The following is a 24,393-nucleotide window of genomic DNA, read 5'->3' as shown; positions in this document are numbered from 1 at the left end:
TTTATTTAGTCCTGATTTAAAAGCAGCGATGGTAGACACAAGCAGCGCAAAAAAACTAAATGGCAGGAGGGTAACGCATACAATCCTCCAGGTGATGCGTTTCTGACCTACGTGGTCTTTTGTCCAAGACAGAGGAGCTGATTTCTCTTTCCTCCTGCAATTTTAGATAAAGAAGAGGTTGTTCTTGAAATTCATGCCATTTGGGTATGTTGTGTCTAGCAATAATATCCAAAATGCTTCACGTAGAATGACATGTTTTTGCCAACTCCCTCCACTATTGGGACGTCTGATTTTTTGAACTCCATAAAAAATCAATCAAATTAGTGGTGTCACAGTTGTGCATTGTTGCAAAGTGTTTGATTGCACCAGAGTACAACTCAATTTTGTTATTAATATTTGATAAATGTTCATTAATGCGTTTTTTTTAGGTTTTATGGTCATGCAGCCTATGTATTGTACATTACAAGTTCTGCATTCAATGCAGTAAACCACTTGGAGGGAATCGCAGTTGATGAAAGCGTCAATTCTGGGATTCACACCATGTGGCACTGAAATGGATTGTTTTTTTTTTATCAGTAAATCGACATACATTACATCGGCTGCATGCACACGTGAAAAGTTTTACTGTGAAAGCCAAGTGGAGTTAGCAGGTTGTTCATTGGAAAGACTGGGGAATAAGATGTTACCTTAAGAGTGACTTCGTCTAGCTACACATCTACAGTTGAAGCCAGAAGTTTAAGGGGTTAAACTGGCGTGTACTCTGTCTAAGCTGATGCAATGGGCTTGTTTGCCCAAACTACACGGTAAAGTTTAATTCATCGCATTCTCAAAATTCTGATGATGCAAAGTGTAATTTATTTATACAACAAAAACCAAGTAAATTTATCAAACCAGAGGTGAGTGGCGACAATAGAATGAGATGTTTCGGCCTGAAACTGGCCTTATTCAATTCAGTCGCTATTTCTGCTGGTGAGTGTGTAGCCTAGAGGTTTAGGTTGTGTTTTCAAGCAAGAAGGACCACTGCGGTGGTAGACATTTTATAATCCAGGGGGCGCTGGGTTTGAGTAAGCCTTGTAAGTAGATGCCAGTTTACAGCTGGTTGCGGGATGCTGCGGACATTAGGGCGACACTGGTGTATAGCGGCGCTACCAGCGCCTTGCTTTTGGGAAGCCAGAAGTTTACACACACTATATAAAAAGACACATATGCATGTTTTTCTCAATATCTGACATGAAATCAGAATAAACCTTTCCCGTTTTAGGTCAATTAGGATTGCCATAATTTTTAATATTTGCCAAATGCCAGAATAATGAGAGAGAGAGAATGTTTTAAGGCACTTTTATTACTTACTGCAAAGTCAAAAGTTTACATACACTAAGATTACTATGCCTTTAAACAATTTTGGACTGCCATATGATGATTATACGCAAGTACAAACAAGATGGGAATGTCCAGCCATCATGAACATGCTTTGGTCCGACATGTGCAAATAAACCCAAGGACAAAAGCAAAAAAAAGACCGTGTGAAGATGATGGCGGAAGCTGGTAAGATTGTGCCAATAACCACAGCGAAACGAGTACTGTATCAACATGGGCTGAAAGGCCACTCTGCCAGGAAGAAGCCATTACTCCAAAAGAAACATAAAAAAAAAAAAAACAGATTGTTTGCAAATGCACACAGGAACAAAGACCTAAATTTTTGGAGTCATGTCCTGTGGTCTGATGAAAGTAAAATTTTACTTTTTGGGCATAATGACCATCGTTACGTTTGGAGGAAAAAGGGAGAAGCTTGGAAACCTAAGAACACCATCCCAACTGTTAAACACGGGGATGGAAGCATCATGTTGTGGAGTTGTTTTGCTGCAGAAGGGACTGGTACACTTCACAAAATAGATGGCATCATGAGAAAAGAAGATTATGTGGCAATACTGAAACAACATCTCAAGACATCAGCCAGGAAGTTAAAGCTTGGGCAGAAATGGGTCTTCCAAATGGACAATGACCTGAAGCATACTGCCAAAATGGTAACAAAGTGGCTTAAGGATAACAAAGTCAATGTTTTGGAGTGGCCATCACACAGCCCTGATCTCAATCCTATTGAAAATGTATGGGCAAAGCTGAAAAGGCAGGTGAGAGCAAGGCGACCTACAAACCTGGATCAGTTATACCAGTTTTGTCAGGAGGAATGGGTCCAAATTCCAACCTACTATTGTGAGAAGCTTGTGGGAGAATATCCCAAACGTTTGACCCAAGTCATTCAGTTTAAGGGCAATGGTACCAAATAATAATGAAATGTATGTAAACTTTTGACTTTGCAGTAAGTAATAAAAATGCCTTAAAACATTCTCTCTCATTATTCTGGCATTTGGCAAATATTAAAAATGATGGTAATCCTAACTGATCTAAAACGGGAAAGGTTTATTCTGATTTCATGTCAGATATTGAGAAAACATGCATATGTGTCTTTTTATATAGAGTATGTAAACTTCTGGTTTCAACTGTACATCCATTTTTTGCAACCTTTTAAAGCATCCTAATTTAATAAAAGTAAATATTTTTAAATAATATGCTTGATCTTGTCATATTGTAAAGTGAAAGGTGTACTGAAGGTGATTGGAATATTTGATTTGTGATATTTGGTTTTAATTTTTGTGACTGTTGTGGTAGAACGACTCACTTGGTTGCACATAGAGACACACAGGAACACAGTCTCTTTAAATCTTCTGCTTAGTTTATGAAGAGCACTGCATAAACTACAGCAATGTTAGCAAAAACGAACACGGCCTTCCCGGCCTAACAGGAAATACAAAACATAACCGTAACGCATGGCAAAGTCATTGTTGCTACGGGTAACTGCCCGCTTCAGGAACAAACAACCCAAGGTTTGTCTTTCCTTCACATGACAAAACAGCTCAGAGTTTTCACCTCTATGCCCTCCCCACACCAAATGCTCTCAAGGCTGTGAATTTTATCCTCTGACCTCCTTCCTCTCTACAGGTGTTCAATCATCCTAGTCCTAAAGATGGCTGATTAACCCCTTTGTATGCTGGAACTTTTTTTCCTATGTTGAATTATTGAAGCTAACAGTCTCAGTGCTACATATCTCCCCTCCAGTACTTTGCCAGTGACTTTGTCACAAATTCCCCCCCTCTGCCCAAAGGCGTAGCTTTTGGCACTTTCAGTCACCAAACAGGGGTGGCATCTGCGCCTGGCATCTGCGTTACCGTGCAGCTTCCCAGGCCTGGGTTCATATGAAAGATGAAGACCTATAGTCCTCTTAGAACACTATCTCTGCATCAAGAGGCCATTTGGCCATTGACGTCTTTGGGTCCTTAAGAAGGTCAGTCAGGGGTGCGGCTATCATGGCGAAATTCGGGATACACACCGCTGATAGCATCCCACCATTCCCAGAAATACCTGAAACTGCTACTTGGAGACCGGTTTTGGCCAATTTTGGGCTGCCTCCACCTTATTCACTTGCGGCTTTACTTCGCTTCTTTCTTCCAATGATGTAGCCCAGGTATTTTCCCTTCTTTTTCCCAATGGCACATTCTTTGGGTTTATGGTAACCCCCTCTTCCCCCCTTTGCTCAGCGCATCCAGCACGGCCTGGTCCTTCTGCAGATGACTTCCGCAATCCGGTCTGAATATCACGATATCGTCAAGGTAAGCTATGGCATACTTTTTGTGAGGGGCTAAGATCCGGTCTATGGCCCTCCGGAAGGTAGCTGGGTCTATTTGCAGGCCCAATGGGCTTCTGGTATACTGGAAGCAACCGAAAGGTGTAAAAGAGGTGGTCTTCTTCTTGGCACTTTGAGAGAATAGGATTTGCCAGTAACCTTTCATTAGGTCCAGGGAGGTGATGTATCTGGCTGACCCTAGCTTCGATATGAGTTAATCGTTGCAGGGTATCGGATACGCATCTATTTTAGCCCCTTCCTTCGAAATCACCATGTGGCGGACTTAGGGGATTCTATATGGCCTTTGGTTCACCTGCACATGTGGTTCCGTCAGGATTGCATGTTCACCAACCTGCGTACATCTTGGTAACTCCGAAAACAGGTCCCGGTTCCGATGTAGAAGTTCTCTGCACTGTTGTTTCTGGGCCAGTGACAGTGTCTCTGCCACAGATACACCCTTAGTGTTATTTTCTGGTCTGTCTAGCCCACATGGAGTTTAAACTTGGCTTTTCTGTTACCCTGCCTTGACGGATATCGAGGTGGTAGCAGTTAACTGGCAGGTGTGGCAGGACTTGGAATATTTTAGGATTTCACGGTGACATCTAGGCCAATAGTACCTCTGCATAACCCGTTGTTGAGTTTTGTCCACCCCCAGATGGCCACCCAAGACATGTGAATAGGCCCTATACAATACCCTTTCTCTATAGGGTCCTGGTACCAATAACTGCTCCACTATCTCCTCCCTCACCTTAGTGAACCGGTACAATAAGCCCTCACTCGACATGAAATAGGGAAACCTGGTATCAGCCCCGACTCCTGTGCTATGCCGTTTATGACTGTTACCTTATTGAATGCCTCTTTTAGAATAAGGTCCCTATGTTGGGTGAACCCAAAATTTTCTCTGGTCACCCCTATCTCAGGAATGTCTGCCTCAGGTGATACTACCTTCTCCTCTTCACCCATTACACAGAAGGGAAACTTGTCAGACTGAGGTCAGTGTGATTTTTTTTAGGGCCAACCCATTTCTTACTCGAGCAATTGAGGTCTTGGCCGCTCCCCAGAAGTCCCAACCTATGATAATTGGGTGCAACAAATCCTGGACCACGCCGACCTCATGGGACTCAGTACCTTGGGCATTCTCAATGACCACTCTGGCCACCGGATAGTCTTTAGCATCCCCATGATTGCAGCGGACGCCCACCTTCTTCCCAGGGATCAATTGGAGAGGGAGTCACTGAACTCCCGGAGTCTATAAATCCAGTCATTTGAAGGCCATTCACCTTTACAGGACAAACTTGGGGCTCCTTGCCGGGTGGACAATCCACACTGCAAGCTGGATATGCATAGAAGGAACACCGGCGTCCCATGCTACAGTCCATTTGCTCGGTGGTCAGGGACAATGAGCTGCCATATGACCTGGGCTGTGACATCTCCAACAAATTACATCCCCTGAGGGCCTTGACATGACTTCTGCCGCCCCCTTGGATGCCCCCACCCCCTTTTTAACCTCCGCCCCCAGTATGGAATGGGTTAACTCCCCACGGATTCGTCAACTCCCTGATACCTTTCGACCAGTCCGACCAACTTATCAGCATTCCGGGGATCTCCCCGGGCAACCCAAGTCTGCATTGGGCTCGGAAGGTAGTGCACGAACCGGTCCATTACAACTCACTCCACCATCTGCGCTGGGATAGAGGACACTGTCTGTAACCACTTTTGGATGAGCTGCAGCAGATCAAACATTTGGGAGCGAGGGGGTTTGTCATGGTAATATGCCCAGCGGTGGACCTGTTGAGCTCTGACAGACATTGTCACCCCCAAGCGCGCCAAAATTTCTGTTTTCAAATTTTTCAGATTCTTTGGTGCCCTGTAAGGCCAAATCATAGTGGCTCCCATGTTAAGTATGGCGCCAGGACATCCGCCCACTGCTCTGGCGGGAGTTTCTCTCTATCGGCGACCATTTCAAAAACGGTTAAAAAGGCCTCTATGTCATCACCCAGGGTCATGTTCTGTAAGGCTCTTCTCACCGCCTTCCGGACAGAGAAATCATCAGCTGACATTGGAGTCGGAGCCGCTGCCGTGCCACGAACCGTCTCTGTGAGTAATTCAATCTGCTGCTGCTGTTGTTGGCTCAGTTGCTGGTACTGTTGCTGCTGCCGTTGGAGCTGCTGCTGGTGCAGCTGTGTAACATCCCTGGCGGCGTGCTGGCATGGCTTACCACCTCCCACCATGCAAGACCGCCATCTTACCTATCAGTCCAGGCTGCACACTTTGCTCCAGTACCTGCTGTGTGCATGTCTCTTGTCTGATTGCTTAGGGCGGCGGCGCGGTTACTGCCTGATTCTTATAGTTACAGTGTGCGCACTCCTAATGCGTCCCCAGCCTATTGTGAGTCACTGGATACTTAAACCCCCTCCACCCAGTAGGAGGTGCCTGAGAAACATTTTCTTTCAGTGTGTTCTGTGCAACTGAGTTGCCAGGTCTTGTCCTGTATCTTGTCTGTTTTCCGCCACCCTGGGGGCTGAGTACCCAGGCCTGTTACCTGTATCTGTGACTTCTAGTCTGTTCTGCCATCCTGGGGGCTGTATACCCAGGCCCGTTACCTGTATCTGTGACTTCTAGTGTTTCCGCCACCCTGGGGGCTGAGTACCCAGGCTCGTTCCTGTATCTTGTTCCTGGTTCAGTTCCTGTCTGAACAGTGTCCTAGCCCGTTACTTGTTTGTCTCTATGTTCGTATCTTCCCTTTTCCTGCAGTGACTGAATCTGCACCTAACTCCAACTCGTTGTCTCTGTACTTCTGTTTGTGAGTTAGGTGTCCACTCGCTACTTCGTTATAAGTACTTTGTGTGTATCTGCTCTGCTTGTCTACCGCACCTGCGGGTTTTGCTCTGGTCTGCTTGTCTACCGCACCTGCGGGTTTTGCTCTGCTTTGCTTGTCTACCGCACCTGCGGGTTTTGCTTTGCTTGTCTACCGCACCTGCGGGTTTTGCTCTGCTTGTCTACCGCACCTGCGGGTTTTGCTTTGCTTGTCTACCGCACCTGCGGGTTTTGCTCTGCTTGTCTACCGCACCTGCGGGTTTTGCTCTGCTCTGCTTGTCTGCCGCACCTGCGGCTCTGTTCCTGTATTCCAGTCTGTACTGGTCCCTATCCTGCCTGCGTTTTTACCTGCCAGTATCCACCTGTCTGTATACCAGCCATGCCTGCCAGTACCCGCCTGTCAGTATGCCAGCCTAACCTGCCTGTTCCTGCATTCCCTGGTGTGGGTCAACAGCTGTGACCGAAGTCTGGCCTGGAGTAGCACCTGGTCCCTCTGCTCGGTTCCTCACTGGTTCATGGAGTCAACTGAGCCGCCGTGCGACCTTGGTCAGACCGAGTTGATACTTAGTCACGCCCCTCCAGGCACTCCTCGGTTCATGGACCAGTGGGATCACTAACCACGCTCACACCAGTCAGTCCAGGCGTGTGCGTAACAAGCTGTTTGTTGTGCCAGCTGTTGCTGCTTCAGCTGCTGCTGCTCCCTCTGCTGCTGTAGCTGCTGCTGCTCTCTGTGCTGCTGTAGGTGTTGGCTTTGGACCAGGTGCTTGATCAGCTCCTCCATTTTGTTTGACCGCTGCTCCATGCTCACAGCCGCCTTCACCCAGGACACGCAGTCTGTCCACAGCCATCACACTTGCTTCCTGGGGATCTTGGCTGCACTTCTAGCACCAACTGTGGTAGATTGACTCACTTGGTTGCATGTTGAATTACTGGAGCTAACAATCTCAGTGCTACATATCTCCCCTCCAGTACTTTGCCAGTGACTTTCTCACACTGTATAGAGTCATATTACTAGTTTTGGAATTGACCTTGGCATAAGCAGAATCTACCAAACGTTTGTTGTAACCCATATTTATGAGCCTATTACTGATGACAGCACCCTCATTTATGAAATGCTGTCACTTGAGCAAATGCATCTGGATTGCAAAAATTCTCCATGGATAGCTCTAGTAGTATAAAAAGAATGACTGCTAGAAGGCTGTGGAATGGTAAAAACCTGAATTGCATTTTCTGTAAACAAGCGAATGGACCTTATTGTTTTTTATAGCTTTTTTTTATCCTTTTACTAGTGGTTATGCCGAAAATCCCCTATGTTTTTTCGTGCCTTTACTGTTTAATACCAGCAGGATTTGGCACCCACCCACCTGTCTATGGTTTTAGGACGTATAAATTACATGCAAGCGTGGTAAGTTCACTTTCCCTCCCTTTTTATACGGGAACCACTCAACATCCTACTGCCAAAGTCTGAAGAGAAGGCAAATAAGGTGTATTTCAGATTGTGTTGGGTACTGTAAAAAGGTTTATTTACTACCAAAAGTCAAGCCTATTAGAGTATTGACAGGCTTACACTGCTGACTGCAAATCCTGGCCCAACCGGGGTCTAACAATTTTAACTGACGGCATCATAGATCCTTATGATGCTGTTACTTCGGGTCATTAGGTCTATGGTTGGGCACAGAAATACACCCTTAAAGGGAATCTGTCTGGGGAACGCCAAGAAATGCCCGCCTATATGCTTAATTTAAATATTCGTCCCCTCCCCCGCCTGCCCCTGCACGTCACAGGGCCCTATACGATGTAGTTCCTCAGTGTTGCAAGGGTGCAATCCTATAGGATTCTAGGCAGCAAATCCATAGGATAAGAGATAAAAGATTTAGGCTAGGTTCGCACCCACGTTTCATCTGACTTTCCATAATTCCAACTGGAAACCGTAGCATAGCCACTGGCGTTATTTGTTCCAGTAAAAAGACACAATGACAAATATGATGGTTCTCACTATAGGTTAATGGAGTTCATCTAGCAGCAATAATGTATGTCATGTGACAGATCCATTCTGGGCATGAATTCTATTATTATGTCCCTAATACACCACAGAATAACAGAATTCAAAGCATTTATAAGTACCCAGCCTAGCAGGTGGTCGTCTTACTGATTTTTTAATGCGTTGTCCACTACTAGGACAACCCCTTCTCATTCTGAATTTTTGCCCATGTTTAAGTAAAAACATCTATACTCAACTCCGATGCCAGCACTCGCGGTCCTGATGCTCACGTGAGGCTGTTACGTCACGTGAGCCCTGCGCCCAATCAGCGCTGGTGTCACTGTCCCCGCCTTCAGTGTATAAGTAATCAAGAGGACGTGAGAGCTGCGGCTGATTATGTGAGCTCCGGGAACGCAAGTGCCGATAAGGATGTAATAGTGCTGGCACATGAGGCAAGTATAGATGTTTTTATTTTAATGTGGGCAAACATTCAGAATGAGAAGGGGGTGTCCTAGTAGTGGACAATCCCTTTAAAGAGTAAGGCTATGTGCCCACGATGCAGAAAAGCTCAGGATTTTTTCCTGAGCGTTTCTGCATCTCCCTGGCAGAAAAAAACGCATATGGATTGTACATGCGGATTGTACATGCGTTTTCCTGCCAGGGACAAGCGGATGTGAAGCGTTCTTCACTTGCATTTAAGCATGCGGGTTGACAAGCGATTTTAGCATCACTTGGAAAGTGCTTGTCAACTTGGTCACACTATATAAATCCATGCAAACGGCATGGATTTATATAGTGTGACCGAAAGAATGGTAAAAAATAAATATATACTTACCCTCTGATAGCCCCGGCAGTCTTGTTTCCCTCCATTCTCCCTTGCTGGCAGCGCTACACTGAAGGACCTACCGACGTCAGCGTCACGTGACCTGTCACATGACTATGACGTCAGCGCAGGTCCTTCAGTCCATCGCGAACTGCCGGCAAGTGAAGAGAAGGAGAGCGGGGGCCGCCAGAAGGTAAGTATATATTTATTTTTGATTTTATTCTTTTTTTTTTTTACAGTTTTCTATGGTACCCAGGTTCGGAGGAGAGTCTCCTCTTCTCTAGACCTGGGTACCATCCGCACATTAGAACGCATGGAATGTGCATCTACATATACAGTGATGCGTAATTCATGCGATCTAATGCAAATCAATGGCGGCGAAAACGCAGCACTTCCGCAAAATAATTGGCAGTGCTGCGTTTTTTTGCGCAATGATAATCCGCAGCGGAAATTTCCGCAGTATGTGCACAGCACATGCGGATTATCATTGGGGAACATGGCAGGCCTTCTACCATGCGTTTTTTAAGCGTTTCTGCAGCGTTTTTGCCGCTGCGGAAACGCTTAAAAAAATGCATCGTGGGCACACAGCCTAAACGTTGTTTCCATTTTGTTTTGATAACTCAATAGTACACATGAAAATAAAAAATATCTCATTAGAAAAATCTTCTTCTTTCGCCTCTGGGACTGATCTTTCAGAAAATTCAAAATTCATGTGTAAAATTTGTCTTCAGTGAATACATACTGTCCCATTAATGAGATAGATAACAGTTGGTGCTCTAAACATTCTATGGAGAACTGTAACTGTCATATCAGCATAACATGTAGCAGAATATCTTTGCCTGCCTCTAACTCCTCCCCCTCCATAGAACTTTAATAGCACCAATTGTCATTTCCCATCTCAGTAATGGGAAAATCTGGTTTCACTAAATACAGATTTTACCCATTGAGAGTGAAAGATCAGTCCAGAAGGAGAAAGAAGTGGATTTATCAGATAAAAGATATATAACAAAGTTGTTTATTTTCATGTGTACTATTGATTTAAGAAACAAAAATTAAAATAATGGTTATAACTCCTTGCTGATATCAGCCATACATGTGTGGCACAAGTAGGTAAAGGGTTATGGGGCAGGCTCACTGGTAAGCCCAAGCCATACCTGGCAGATAAAACTGTGTGTCAGAGACAGGACCTGCTTCTAACAACCGGGGGTGGAGCGAAGCTCCGTCTGCGGCTATTAACCTGTTAAATGTCATTGTCAAACTCTGACAACAGCATCAACAGCACACTGGCATGGGGGTGCGTCATTCTATGCGTCCATTGATGCCACGTGATGCGATCACGGGACGTCAATTGGTTGTTATGACAGCTGAGGATATGTTGAAAACCTCACTACCTACAGAGCTCCTGTGCCTGTGGCCGGGTTTCAAAGGAGACCTTGATTTTTGGTATATACAGCAATACTGTGGCATTTCTAAGTGGATTGATGCTTGTTTAGGTCCTTTTACACAGGCTCATACAAACTGCAATACAATTGTTGGTCCACATACACTTTGCATATTGTCGGCAGCACATTCCTGTTTAAATGATGCGATGTGCTGCTAACAAGTATTTTTAGACAGCATAAAACCAGTCATCAAACAAGTGTTTTGCTCATTCATCAGCTGTTTGCCATCATGTATACATGGCTCAGTGATTGGGAAAAGGCGTCTTACATAAGTATTACTGTTACGTCTCCTATAAAATGCACAAATACAGTGGACCTTGAAAGCTTAGAATAGGGAAGAGTGGACCCGTGGAAGTTCAGGTTCTGGTACCTGACCTTTAGTCCAAAGATGGAGTACCAGAACTGTACCCGAACTTGAACTAGAATACCACTGAAAACAATGGAGGCCCAAACTTTGGATCTGGGAAAAAAAAATCTCTCTAACTCGTATCTCTATTTTTACTTATGAACCCTTCAGAATTTTCCATGTCTGCATAAATTTGACCTAAAACTACATCAGATTTTCACACAAACGTTTTTGTAGAATGACTTCAGAGCTTTGGGTCATTGTCTTGCTGCATGACCCTCATTCTCTTGAAGTTCAGCTCATTGACAGATGTCCTGACATTTTCCTTTAGAATTTGCTGGTATAATTCAGAATTAATTGTTCTATCAGTTATAGCAATTCTTCCTCACTCAGATGCAACAAAGTAGGCCCAAACCTGAAAATGCCACCACTGTCTTTCACAAATGGTATGAGGTTTTATGCTGTAATGCAGTGTTTTTTTTTCCCAAATGTAACATTTCTCATTTAAATCAAAAAGCTCTATTTTGCTCTCATCCATTCACAAAACATTATTCCGATAGCCTTTTGGCTTGTCCAGGTGATCTTGAGCAAACTGCAGATGAGCACCATTGTTCTTTTTGAAAAGCAGTGGCTTTCTTCTTGCAATCTTTACATGCACAGCATTATTGTTCAGTGTGCTCTTGATGGTGAACTCATGAACACTAGGTCATGAACACTAGGTAATGTAAGAGAGGCCTTTAGTTGCTAAAAAGTTACCTTGAGTTCCTTTAAGACCTGGCGGATTATATGCCTTGCTCTTTGACAGTTCTATGTTGGTCGACCATTCGATGGCAGGCTAAAAATGGTCTTGAACATTCTCCATTTGTACACAATCTGATTGTGGATTGTTGGAGTCCAAACTCTTTAGAGATGATTTTGTACCCCTTTTAAGCTTTATGGGTGTCCAGAACTCTTCTTCTGAGGTCCTCAGAATCTCCTTTGTTCATAATCATGACACACTACCACAAACCATTGTTAAGATCCCTGTTCTTTTAATAAGACAGATCACCCACTCACACCTGATAGTCATCCTATTGATTGAAAACACCAGACTCTAATTTCATCTTCAAATTATTACCTAATCCTAAAAGTTCACATACTTTTTCCACTTAAAGACATGTGATATTGGATCATTTTTCTCATGTAAATGGAACCTGTCACTTGATTCATGTTGCCCAAACCATGGACAGCACGAATCAGAGACTGGCTGCACGACTGCAGCCAGGTATATTTTTCTCTGAAATGCTAGAGCATTTCAAAGAAAAATAATCATGCAACCAGATCGGATTCATGATGTGCATACTTTTGGGAGTATGAATCAAGTGACAGGCACCCCTCAAAAAAATGATTAAGTCTAATATTCCTTTACTCATTTGTTATATTTGGTTCTCGTATCTATTGTGGTAAAGCGACTTGATTGGCTCTCTCAGAGGCAGACAAAGAACACACGTCTCGGGTTAACTTCCTGCTGGTTTAGTTAGACGGCATAAGCTCCAGCAGGGTTCCACAAAAATAAACAGGCCCTCTCCGGGGTAATGGGAAAATAAAAAGATAAAGTATAACAGAGGCCATTAGCGAGTAAGGATTCACCCACTCCGGGTAGCACAGTGAAGTCTCACCAAACACCAGTCCTTCGGTGTTGCTCTCAGTCTTCACCAAACACAGCCTGGAGACTTCACTCTCCAGACCACACACTCCAGAGAAAAAACAGTGACTGAGCATTTAAACTTGCTCAACCACACCCTGAGGGGAGGTAGTGTGAATGGCTCCCCCCCCCCCTCTTTGCCATTCACAAAAAAACACACCCTTTAAGTGAATTAACCCCCAGCATATAACATGTTGGCAGAAAGTTTGTAGGTTTCAATTCACACAGGCTAGCAGCCACAGTAACACATACCTCCCCTCGTATATAACACCAGTGACTCTGTCACACTACTTTTAGGACTTCTGCGAAGATCTGATGTAGTTTTAGGTCAAATTTATGCACAAATATGGAAAATTTTGAAGAGTTTACAGACTTTCAAGCACCACTGTACCTTCAGGCTTCCTCCTCCTAATCCCTGCTAGGTAGAAGGAGGAAGCCAGCATCAAATATTTGACAATTTTTCTGAGTCCTGCTCATTAATATTTTATTATAAATCCTTTAAATTGAAAAAAAAAAACAAGAAAAATGGAGAATTGCCCAGAAGCTTGGGGAAAAATAATTTAGACCTTATTTTCAGGCCACACATGAAGCCTGACTGATCCCTTACATCTTGACCATCAAACTATATTGGTAAAAATAGAATTTGTACATAACAGGCTCCAAATTCACAAAGCAAACTCACCATCTTCACTATTAAAAAATGAGCACTAAAATATAGGTGACGGTGAATCCAGAATAGTCATTAAACACAGTATAGTCCATTTAGTGGTGTAGATTGACTTTTACAGGGGCTGACACAAAAACTGTACAAGACCTAAATTTAAGAAGACTAAATTTGTTTGATGAAACTTTTCCATCAAGCATGAATGCATCGGTCTGCAATCAGCATGACTTGTCAGCGCACGTCTCCACCACCCAGTTATATAGCTTATGTTTCCGCACACATAAAAAGCCTATGAATAATAATAGGCAGATCTATCATAATAATAATTTACAGCATGCATCCACTTAACTACTGTATGTAAGGGAAATCTTCAAATAAGGAAAAAACGAGAAGCTTCCCCATCCGTTATCACAAGGATAGATAGACGGCAGACTGTGCAAACTTAATTTAGTGCCAGAATTTCTAATTTAGAGGTTTACTGCATATGAAAAAAGCTATTACACAGCTCAGCCTGCCACGCTCAGTATATCTATTCAGAGTCCTGACCTCTGCCAATCTACCACGGGTCATCTGAAGACTCTAGAAAAGACTTTCTACAGTTGTAGTCTAAACTGGAAAATTTCCATTGGAAATTTCCGTACAAATTTACACCCTGGTAATTTCACACCACCAAAAGATTCAGGACCGTACCGCAAAGGGAAGCACTGTTGATGAATGAGGAATCAATAGGCTTTCCAGCTGACTTTATAAAAGAACTGTGGCAGAGATCCCGAAGGCAGCATCTAAAATGTATGGTCAAGTTCTGTAATTACTTTCCAAGTTGTAGTGATATTAAGCAGCAGTTCAAGAATTTTGCTCATTTGCTTCCCTAAAAAGTCACCCTCTAAGGTTAACGAATGTGATCTAAGAATGAGTATAATTCTGTGAGAATCATTACTGTACATTATTATCTAGGATTTTTTCTAGGACAGTAGATGGCTCAAAACATTAAGTGCAATCATCGCAGGATTTCACTTAGTAATAGGTTGCCAGCCACTTGTGATGGCATCATCACCACATAATGTAGAAATTCTTTTCCCCAGTTTTTGAACGTTAAGCTTTTTCACAAAAGAACTTTCATACTGAAAAATGGCAGAAGTATTTAACCACCCATTTCACCAAACCACTGCTCAAATCATAGGTTATCAAAGAAGGTAAACCCTGTAACCTAGACCCAAAGCTCCTCAAAAAATATCCTCTGCAGCATTTCAGATGCCCACTGGCCTGTCATATCAGCAGACGGTGAACAAAGGGGTTACAAATTGGAACTTCTTTTTTCACTTTTCTGTGCCACTGATTTTTAGTGAATCAACCCAGTTTGCTATATAGTCTATTCCAGGGGTGGACATATCATTGGTGCAGCTGCACAGGGGCCGAAGAGGTAAGGGTGCCCACTACCACCTCCAAAGAAGGTGTAATTATGCATTATAATGAGATATTAGAATGCAAAGGGCCCTCTTCTGTCTATGTTCACCACTGGTCTATTCTAATATAGTACTGTATCTTCCTAACAGTTGCCTGTAGATCTTCTGATGTACAATAAATTTATATTGTGATACCTCGTTAGCCAGAAAAATTTCTATAAATACTTTTATGCCCAATAAAGACAAAGTATTCTAGGAGTGATACCTTTGTAAACCCCTCTGATGAAGAACCCTTTAAGCTCTGAAAGCTTGCCAATACAATTTTTCTGGTTAGCCAATAAAGGTATCACTCCTAGAATGCTTTTGTCTTTTTTGGGCAAAAGTCTTGTGACTTACATCTATAGACCTTCTAAAAGGTGAAAAATTCACTAAGGATTTTTTTACTTTTATGATAAAGGTATTCGCAAGAACTACACCTGTAAATACTTGTAGATCACAGCTCCAGATGCTGAATGAAATTTTCTTAAAAGCAATCAAAAAGTATAATTAGGATCCCAAATCCTGAATCTGTCACTCCCCAATCTAGTGTGTAAGTGGTAAGGTTTCTCCTTGTGGAGAGTGACATGCCAGGTCTGGAACAACAGTATGAGCAGACAAACGCCTTGCATGCTTCTCTGGGAAATTAAATATGCAAATTGTCTCTTCAGAAAGCAAGAGGACTAGAACTCTAGTGCCACCTATAGGAAGTAGCAAACTACAAGTCAATATTGAACCTTTAACGAGCCTTGCAATATAACTTAGGATAAAAGCCATAAAAGCATTTAGTCATATTGCAAGGCTCGTTAAAGGGTCAAAATTGACTTGTAGGATTGCTACTTCCAATAGGTGGCGCTAGAGCTCAAGTCCCCTTCTTCTCTGATGAGACAATCTAGTGTAAAGCCTTTCTTCATTTCACATATAAAAAAGTTGTTTTTTAATATAGTGACAAAAAAAAGCAGAGATTTCTTGAGTTAATGCCCACAATTTTTATTGACATGCTTGAGGTTTATTTTTTACAACTTTTTGGGCAACACATTCGTTTTGAATGGTTCCAATAGGCTGGGGCTACACATGGACTTTGGCCACGACACCTATTGCGTGGCTAAAGCTCATTACATCGCAAAGCAATACAAGTAAATGAGGGCACATTGCGACCACCAGGGAACTGCGACAAGCAAGCTACAGAAGATCCAACACTGTTGAAAGTCTTGTGGCTTGATTGTTGCAGTACTCCTAGGGTTGCAATGTGACCCCATTCACTTGTATTGCATTGTGATGTAGCAGCGAGACCCAGCGAACTTTGGCTATGTGACAGGTGTCACGTACAAAGTCACCATGTAGCCTCAGCCTTAGACTATATAATTTGGATTAAAGAGAAGGGAAACAAACATATAATATTCGATATTTAGGAAGCAGAGTAATATTAAGCCACACATGTCTCACTATGCACATGAAGGTGGAGCTTTTATTGTTTTCTTGGAATTAAATACAGTAAGGGTACATACAGCAGTCTAGTACATTTCTTATCACACAACTCGACAAACTACATTCCAGGATCACAGCCTTGATGGTGAATCATTGCAGGTCAGTAACAAATAGTCCCCGCTGGGCATCATCCTCCCACCTATCTACTGAACTAAAGCAGGAAAATAATATTCCTCCCACACATCCAAAATCAAGGACGGCCAAATGCTGTTATGTTCTATTCTCTAAGGCCAACCGCTCACAAGACGTGAAATCAACCAATTCCTTCTCCTGCGTATTTCTCTCTATGTGATGTTCCTTGTAGATTATTAGCCAGTCCTTCATGCTTTGTAGTCAGCGATTTCTCTATTTCTCTACACATTTTGACAAGCTTTTCTTTCTGTATTTGTTCTTTCAGATATACACTGTAAAACATTGCTAATGCATATAATACATGACAGTTTGTGTTGGTAAAGAACACAAAGTTAGATATAGTTGAACAGTATTGCAACATCAATAATGAAGCAATGCAAAGAAATAATAATGCAGTACTGGGTGGAATAGTCTCTTTAGCACATGATGCATCAGTACATTCATGTCAAGCTGTGTGTTTTTAAACATGAACTTTATGAGGCTCATGGACAAAACTAAATATGGTGGACAAGTAACTGCACAAATCTACTGAATGCCCAGAATGACCTGTGCCCAACAGCTTATGCAACTGTCCCGATACTGAAAGAGCCAGTACTCGGACCCAATGCTGCTGGAGCTTCCAATGCAGAAGAGGTGGTAGCTTGCCCCCTGAGTATTCAAGTTGTGCACCCATGCTGCTACCTTGTGCTGCCATCCCTGCTTAGCCACGAGAAAGACCCAGGTCTGCTGTTGCTGGGTTCTGCTACTGCCTCCACAAAGTGTGCATCAGGACAAACTCATCTCAGCCAGTCCACATACTCCGCTCTGCTAAATCAAGGTGCTTCACTGCCTATCCAGCTCTGCTGTTCAAAGCTACAGTCAGCAATCTCGGTTCTGCTGCACCAAGTTGCCGTCCAGAATACCCAGCTCCAATGTTTCTCGTCATTCCACATGGCATCCAGCATACTCAGCTCCACTATTTCTTGCCTTTCCAGGTGTCAACTTGCTATCCAGTTCTGCTGTTCCATGTGCCATCTGGTTATCTTGCTCTACTGTATCTCATTACACCAACACCTCTGGGTCTCAGTTGTTCATCCAGACCTATGGGTTAGCAAATTCACCTCACCAGATAAGCAGTACCAGAAGTCAGTTTTGGCTATTTTTTGCAATAGAATTGTTTAAACTTACTTTTTGTGCCAATAATGAAACAGGGAAAAAATAACAACACTCCTCCATTACTTCTAGTTGTATAGACAAGTACGGTACATATTTAGGTTCCTGTTGGATATGCAGGTGCTGCTATACTTGCACAAAAAATATTGATACAAAAGTTCTGCACAAATCTATATTTAGCTAAGGATGTGCCTGCCTGCAAGCAACAAAAGAACTGCCAATTTACTTTGGCCTGAAAGTCGAAAATAGGAAATAGTGGAATACCTTTACATGTAATGTGCCACTAGGTTTATGCGGTCCTATCCGAGACCCTGATTGCACCACTGTGTCATTCGCTTTTTTTCTTGCTGTACATTTCATCAAACCACTATTTATCTGATGCAGTGTAAATGAGGCCATGTGCATGCTGTGGAGTCCTTGATATTCATGGGCTGCCAGCTCCCAATACTACCCGCCGCTGAGTGACAGCTTTTTTCCATTGCTCATTATAGAGAGAAAGAAGTCAATCAGCATTGGGAAAGCCGTGGACCCAGTGCTACATACTGTACAAAAAGTACAGCAAGAAAGAATAGGTGCCATGGTGATGGAATAAAGATGTCAGCATAAATCTGTTTACAGATTCCCTCTAAATAGATTTGTCATTTCAAAGGGTCAATTGAAGAGTAAGTACATCAACCTCATCAGATCTAAGACCCGTTTACTAATTTATGCTGTGAAATCTAGTGATAGATCCGCTTTAAAATTTGATCCATCACACAGACAATAGATAATTTTATCTTACTAGGATAGAATGAATGCAGTTCTGTGCTATGCAGTAATTGATCCACACCATATGGAAAAGTAAATATGTAAACTTGTGCAACTCCCTGCATAATTATATGCAACTATTATCATTGCTGCATTTCTATCCAGATCGTAGCAGAATTATAGAATCCAAACCCATCATTAGTATATAAGTATATAAAAGGAACCCCAAAGTGACCCTCCACCCTGGGATTAAAAAGTGACTATACGTTTCTCATGTATTGTCACCCTACCTGGTTACTTCCGCTTTCCTCCAGCTGCCTGTTCTGTTTAGATCAGCGTTCCCTTCCTCCCACTTCCAAGTTGGCCATCATAGTGGTATAGGGAGAGCAGTGGTAAGTCTAAATCATGCCTTCTCTGCCTTTCCTATCCCATAGTATAGAAAAGTTAGTGGAGGTCTCTGTAACATGGTCCATATAACTATCTTGGACCGATTTATTATATGATGCTATAGGTAGTAATATAGGTACTAATATGGAAAGCATGGGTTAAAATGATAGAAAATAGCTTGGCTTGCAGTCTTTGAGTGGGCTGCCAGAGAAATAGCACATTGTGCTGGGAATTATTCCTCAATAGGAACAGTAAAGCTCGAGGGAAGCTGAGTGTTTTCCTAAGAAAGAGAAGCCTTAATGATAAAACACTTTGTACTTTTCCTCTAGACCTATAAAAAGACCTGGACAGCTTCATTTTTGCCTTATTTAGAAAAAAAAGCTTTTCCTTTCATTTAATCACAGGGACAATGGATTATTTATGACAGAGAGACGTAGTGGCACTGTGATTCTCAATGTAGCCGAGGGATAATGTGGGTTAATAAGCAGCTGTAAATGAATAATCAGAATTGTACAAGACATACAGTGTTGGGTAGAAGGTGGCATATATTCCTTTATTATAGGATGACTGCAGAATTGCTGACTATGTAGCGCTGAGCGTAAGTAAGCAGAGAAACAGAATGCTTGAAAAAGTACAACTGAGCACTTGATTCTTACCCCAGAGTGCGATCCATAAGGAACGGAGCAAAAATAAAACACTAGTCATTGTAATTAGGGTGTGACCAGATTTCAGGTTGCCCAGAAATACAGAGTACCTACTGTTTTTTTTTTCAAAGGGGTCTCTATGCTGGCTGGAGCATCAGGCCTCAAGCAAACTGACAAATTACATATCCATAATGCTGCCCCCATGGCATCCAATGGGCTCACGATGTATCATTGCGTGTCTCTGATATCATACAGAATTCAATTCCCTATTATGAAGATGATATAGAACATTAAAGCACGTGTAAACTTGACCGTAAGCGGATTGGAAAATTCTGCAAATACTTAAAGAGGTTGTCCAGTCCAAATCGATAAGTCTAGTCACTCTTTTAGTGACTGCAGACCCGTGAATCCACGCAGCGCACAATGTGAGAATTCTCCTTAGCTGGTCGCAAGACCGAGAAGTTATGTGACTGCAAGTATGTGATATGCAAACTTCCGGCCACATTCTGACTAGACGTGTGTGGCCTTGCTCAATACAAGTGAATTAATCGAGGCTGTGCACGAGTAGTCGGAATGTGGCTGGGAGTATGTGTACTGAATACTTACAGTCACAAGACTGCTCAGTCCGACTGGCAGATTTTTGTGATAAACCTGGACAAACCCTTTAACCTAATCATGGTATAAGTGTGTAAATTCTTAGAGCGACTCCATTGTTTTCCCATGAGAAAAAAATTCAAAATACCTATTTAGCCTGGAACCGCAGTGACACTTTATGTAGCAATACTTTTTTTTCCTAAAGGTAATTGAAAAATGAGCAAGCACTTTCAAAGATGCTGATATAGAGTGGGTGAAATAAGTATTGAACACACCAATTTTCTAAGTAAATATATTTCTAAAGGTGATATTGAGATTAAATTCTCATTAGATGTCGGTAACAGCCCATTCAATCCACACAGGCAAAGAAATCAAAGCATAGATGTCCATAAATTAAGTTATGTGCAATAATGAGAAATGACACAGGGAAAAAGTATTGAACACATGAAGAAAGAGGTGCAAAAAGCCATGGAAAGTCATGACACCACTGAAATCTATCAGTAATTAGAAAGCAATCCTGCCACTTAGAGAAACATTATATCAGCTGGTTCGCCTGATGGCCTATAAAAAGGTATATCCTTAACAAGGTGCCACACAAAAAACATCTCATGATGGGTAAAACCAGTGCTGTCTCAAGACCTTTGCAACCTTATAGTTGCAAAACATACTGATGGCATTGGTTCCAGAAGAATTTCTAAATTACTGAAGGTTCCAGTGAGCAATGTTGGGGTCATAATCCAGAAGTGGAAAGAACATCAATTCACCATAAACATGCCACAACCAGGTGCTCCCTGAAAGATTTTAGACAGAGGAGTAAAAACAATTCTCAGAATAGTTGTGCAAGAGCCAAGGACCACCTGTGGAGAGCAACTGAAAGTCCTGGAATCAGCAGGTACATTTGTTTCAAAGAAAACTAGAAATAATGCATGATAATAATAATAATAAATAATTCCATGACCTGTATGCACACTCACCATGCAAGACTCCATTGCTGAACAAAAAGCATGTTCAAGAGCATTTAAAGTTTGCTCAACAACATTTAGACAAGCCTGTGAAATACTGGGAGAATATAGTCTGGTCAGATGAGACCAAAACTGAACTCTTTGGATGCCATAATACACACCATGTTTGGAGGTCAAAATGCACTGCACATCACCGCAAAAACACCATACTAACAGTGAAGTTTTATACAACAACCCATTTGGATCACAAACATAATGATTAGAGGTTCAAAAGTGGGAACAATGCCCCTTTTGTCCCTCAAAAGCAACTCCATATATATGCCATAATTTATAACAAAGAGAAAAATGGAGCCATAAATAGCTTAGAACAATTATTCAAATTTTATTGCGTATAAAGATTAAAATCAGTAACAAAAAACACCCATATAACATTTATGCACAACAATGTGATCAACACAGACCTCAGGCTGTGAGTAACCAGTGGCGCCAATTACAATGTGGTATGATGAATAGTAACTATGCCACAAAGGCATTCCTATACATAGTACATACTGATAGTATCTAATGAGTTCATAAGTTAAACCCTGAGCCAAAGGAAAGGTATAGTACCTAGTGCATCTTGGTAGTTATCAATAGGCTCAAGGGAGAATACATATTAAATAATTGGACTCATGAACATACCCAGCAGTTGGAGATGGACGCCAATGGGACCGTTAGCCTGGTGAGAAGATTCCCCACGTCCCCTACGCACGTTTCGCTTGTATAAATGACTGCTTCATCATGGGGGAATATACACCTATACCTTCCAGGACCTTCTTATACCATGTGATGAGTCACATGGTGTAGCCTCAGTCAAAAAGGGGGGAATATGCACCTATACCTTCCAGGACCTTTTTATACCATGTGATGAATCACATGGTGTAGCCTCAGCCAATGGGTGGTGGTTCTAAAGGCGCATGCACGCCTACTCATCCGAGCTAACGCCCCCCCACAGGCGTCACGCACCGTGCGCATGCGCGGGACGTGTCACAGGGCTCCCGGTCATGCGCACAACCCTGTGCGACACCACAAGGGACACAGAGCCAGACAAGAGGTGGGCAAATGCGCACCGCATCACAAATGCCACAGGTGGGCAAGGGCAATAACATAAATCCCACCCCTAAGAACAAATATATCAAATAGATGTGCAGATGATACAAACAATTTAGAGGTTCACACAAAGGATTCTCCTGGTGATTCGTCCTATTAACGTACATACATTGTCTTAACACAAGGAGCAGCAGTTTTCCCTAAGGTGATGGCCCCAAAGCAACTCTGTATTGGCTTTCAAAAGGAAGATCACTGTCAGGTAAGAATAGAGAAATAAACAATAAATAACAAATATACATAAAAAATAATAAAATATCATTATATAAATTAAAAAACAAGGAACAGAAAAAAACAACCAGGGGAGATAGGGATGCTTACAGGAAAGGCACAAAACTAACAGTCTCATTGAGACCATGCGGTACCATTGAACCCAGGACTGTGATCTATCGAGTCTCCTTTTGGGCCAATATCTTTTTCAGGTTGCCTCCTCTAATGCCACCATGCACAACATCAATGCCTTTAATGGCCAAGGTCTTCGCATTGCACGTGTGGAACTGTCTAAAATGTCGTGGCAGAGTTTTTAATGTAGAGGGATCGGCCACTGTGCTGGCAGAAGCAATATCGCGAACATGTTCCCTAGTCCTCACCCTCAGCTCTTTGGACGTCAAGCTCACATACACCTTTGGGCAGCCACACATGGCATAGTATACCACGTGGGTCGTGCCACAGGAAATATATTGGTTGATGTTAAATTGGCGCATTCCATCGACAGAGCTGAAGGTGGTGGCACGGGATATATTAGCACATGCCGCACAGTGGCCACATGGAAAGCAGCCTTGTAGAGGTCGTCTAGCACCGAAGGGATTGGAGGTACGGGGAGCATAATTGCTCCGAGTTAGGATATCCTTGAGATTCTTCGAACGCCTTGGGGTCATCATTGGGGTGGCTCCAAGGCTCTTCCATCATGAGGATCGGCCAATGTTTTTTCATGTGAACAGTGAAGTTTGCAGGTGGGAACATCATGGTGTGCGGCTGTTTTTCAGCATACGGCACCGGCAAACTTCATATAATTGAAAGAAGAATAAATGGACAAATGTGCAGTGACATTCATGATGAAGATGAAATGAGGGTGGACATTTCAGCAAGACAATGATCCCAAACACACAGCCAAGGAAACTCTCAATTGGTTTTAGAGAAAGAAAATAAAGCTGCTAGAATGGCCCAGCCAATCACCTGACCTGAATCCAATAGACAATTTATGAAAGGAACTAAAGCTCAGAGTTCATAGAAGGAGCCCGTGGGACCTTCAGTATATGAAGAGAGTTTGTGTGGAAGAATCTGACAAAATCACACCTGAGCAATGCATACGACTACTTTTTCCATACCGGAGAAAATTGATGACGTGTTCAATACTTATTTCACCCGTTATATATTGTTATAGAGAAAACAAAAATAGCATTTTTTTTTTAGAAATAAAAAATACCATCACATAGCAGTTAAAACAAGCATTTTCTTTCAATCAAGAGATTTTCTAGTGACTCAATACATACCGTAATCTAGTGATTTCTTTTGTAGTAGAGCAAAATAAAGTCTTCATGTAGCTCTAGCTAGATTGCTTGCAATTTAATTTTCTGTCTTTACCATAAAGCCCTGCAGTATGAAAAAGGAAGGGGCTTAGTTGGGATTTTAACTAGTAATGAGCAAGTATGTTCTGTTAACTCTTTCGGCGAGCATGCTCGGGTGCTCGCCGAGTATCTTCAGCGTGCTCGGGTGTTATGTTTTAGTTACTCCGTGCTCATGATTTGTGACTGTTTGACAGCTTTAATACATGTGAGGAATGCCTAAGAAACAGTCGCAAATCATGAGCACGGAGTGACTAAAACATTACACCGAGCACGCTGAAGAGCACGCTGAAGATACTCGGAAAACACCAGAGCATGCTCATAAATCTCGAGTAACGAGCGTGCTCGCTCATCACTAATTTTAACCCTTTACAGGTGAAGCCTGTTTTCACCTTCCTGACAGGGCCCCATTTATAAAATCTGACCTACGTCACTTTATATAGTAATAACTTTGGAATGCTTCTTCTTCCAATCCCTGTGATTCTATTTTTTCATGACACATTTTACTTCATGCTAATGGTGAATGTAGGTTGATAAAATTAGATGGTTAAAGTGTAACAGAGATTTTCATTTTTCCAACAAAATTTAAAATATGTATTTTTTTACATACCTATTAAGTTTGGAAGTTACTTTAAACCCTTACCGACATTGGATGTACTGATACGTCCTATTTTGCAGTGACTTCCCAACATTGGGCGTAC

General features: G+C 42.4%; 1 protein-coding gene across 6 annotated transcripts in view; it reads right to left on the bottom strand.

The window, feature by feature from the left end:
• The window catches only part of DGKA (diacylglycerol kinase alpha), a 257,102-nt gene that overhangs the window by 120,821 nt on the left and 111,888 nt on the right, over positions 1-24,393 (bottom strand). The window contains exon 2 of one of the 6 annotated variants that reach the window (XM_073663704.1): positions 23,621-23,720. The exons of 4 other annotated variants lie outside the window; for them this stretch is intronic. The gene's annotated coding sequence lies outside the window, so the exon portion shown is untranslated. Of the gene's footprint in view, positions 1-18,684; positions 18,850-23,620; positions 23,721-24,393 lie in introns of those variants that run through there. One more of the 6 variants, XM_073663705.1, reaches the window with a different exon arrangement.

The sequence above is a fragment of the Phyllobates terribilis genome, unplaced genomic scaffold (assembly GCF_046119375.1).
Source record: "Phyllobates terribilis strain yellow unplaced genomic scaffold, ASM4611937v1 Scaffold_2__4_contigs__length_985480577, whole genome shotgun sequence".
Classification (NCBI taxonomy): Eukaryota; Metazoa; Chordata; class Amphibia; order Anura; family Dendrobatidae; genus Phyllobates; species Phyllobates terribilis.
The sequence above is the reverse complement of the archived record's forward strand: the minus strand, read 5'-3'. Positions and strand labels throughout refer to the sequence as shown.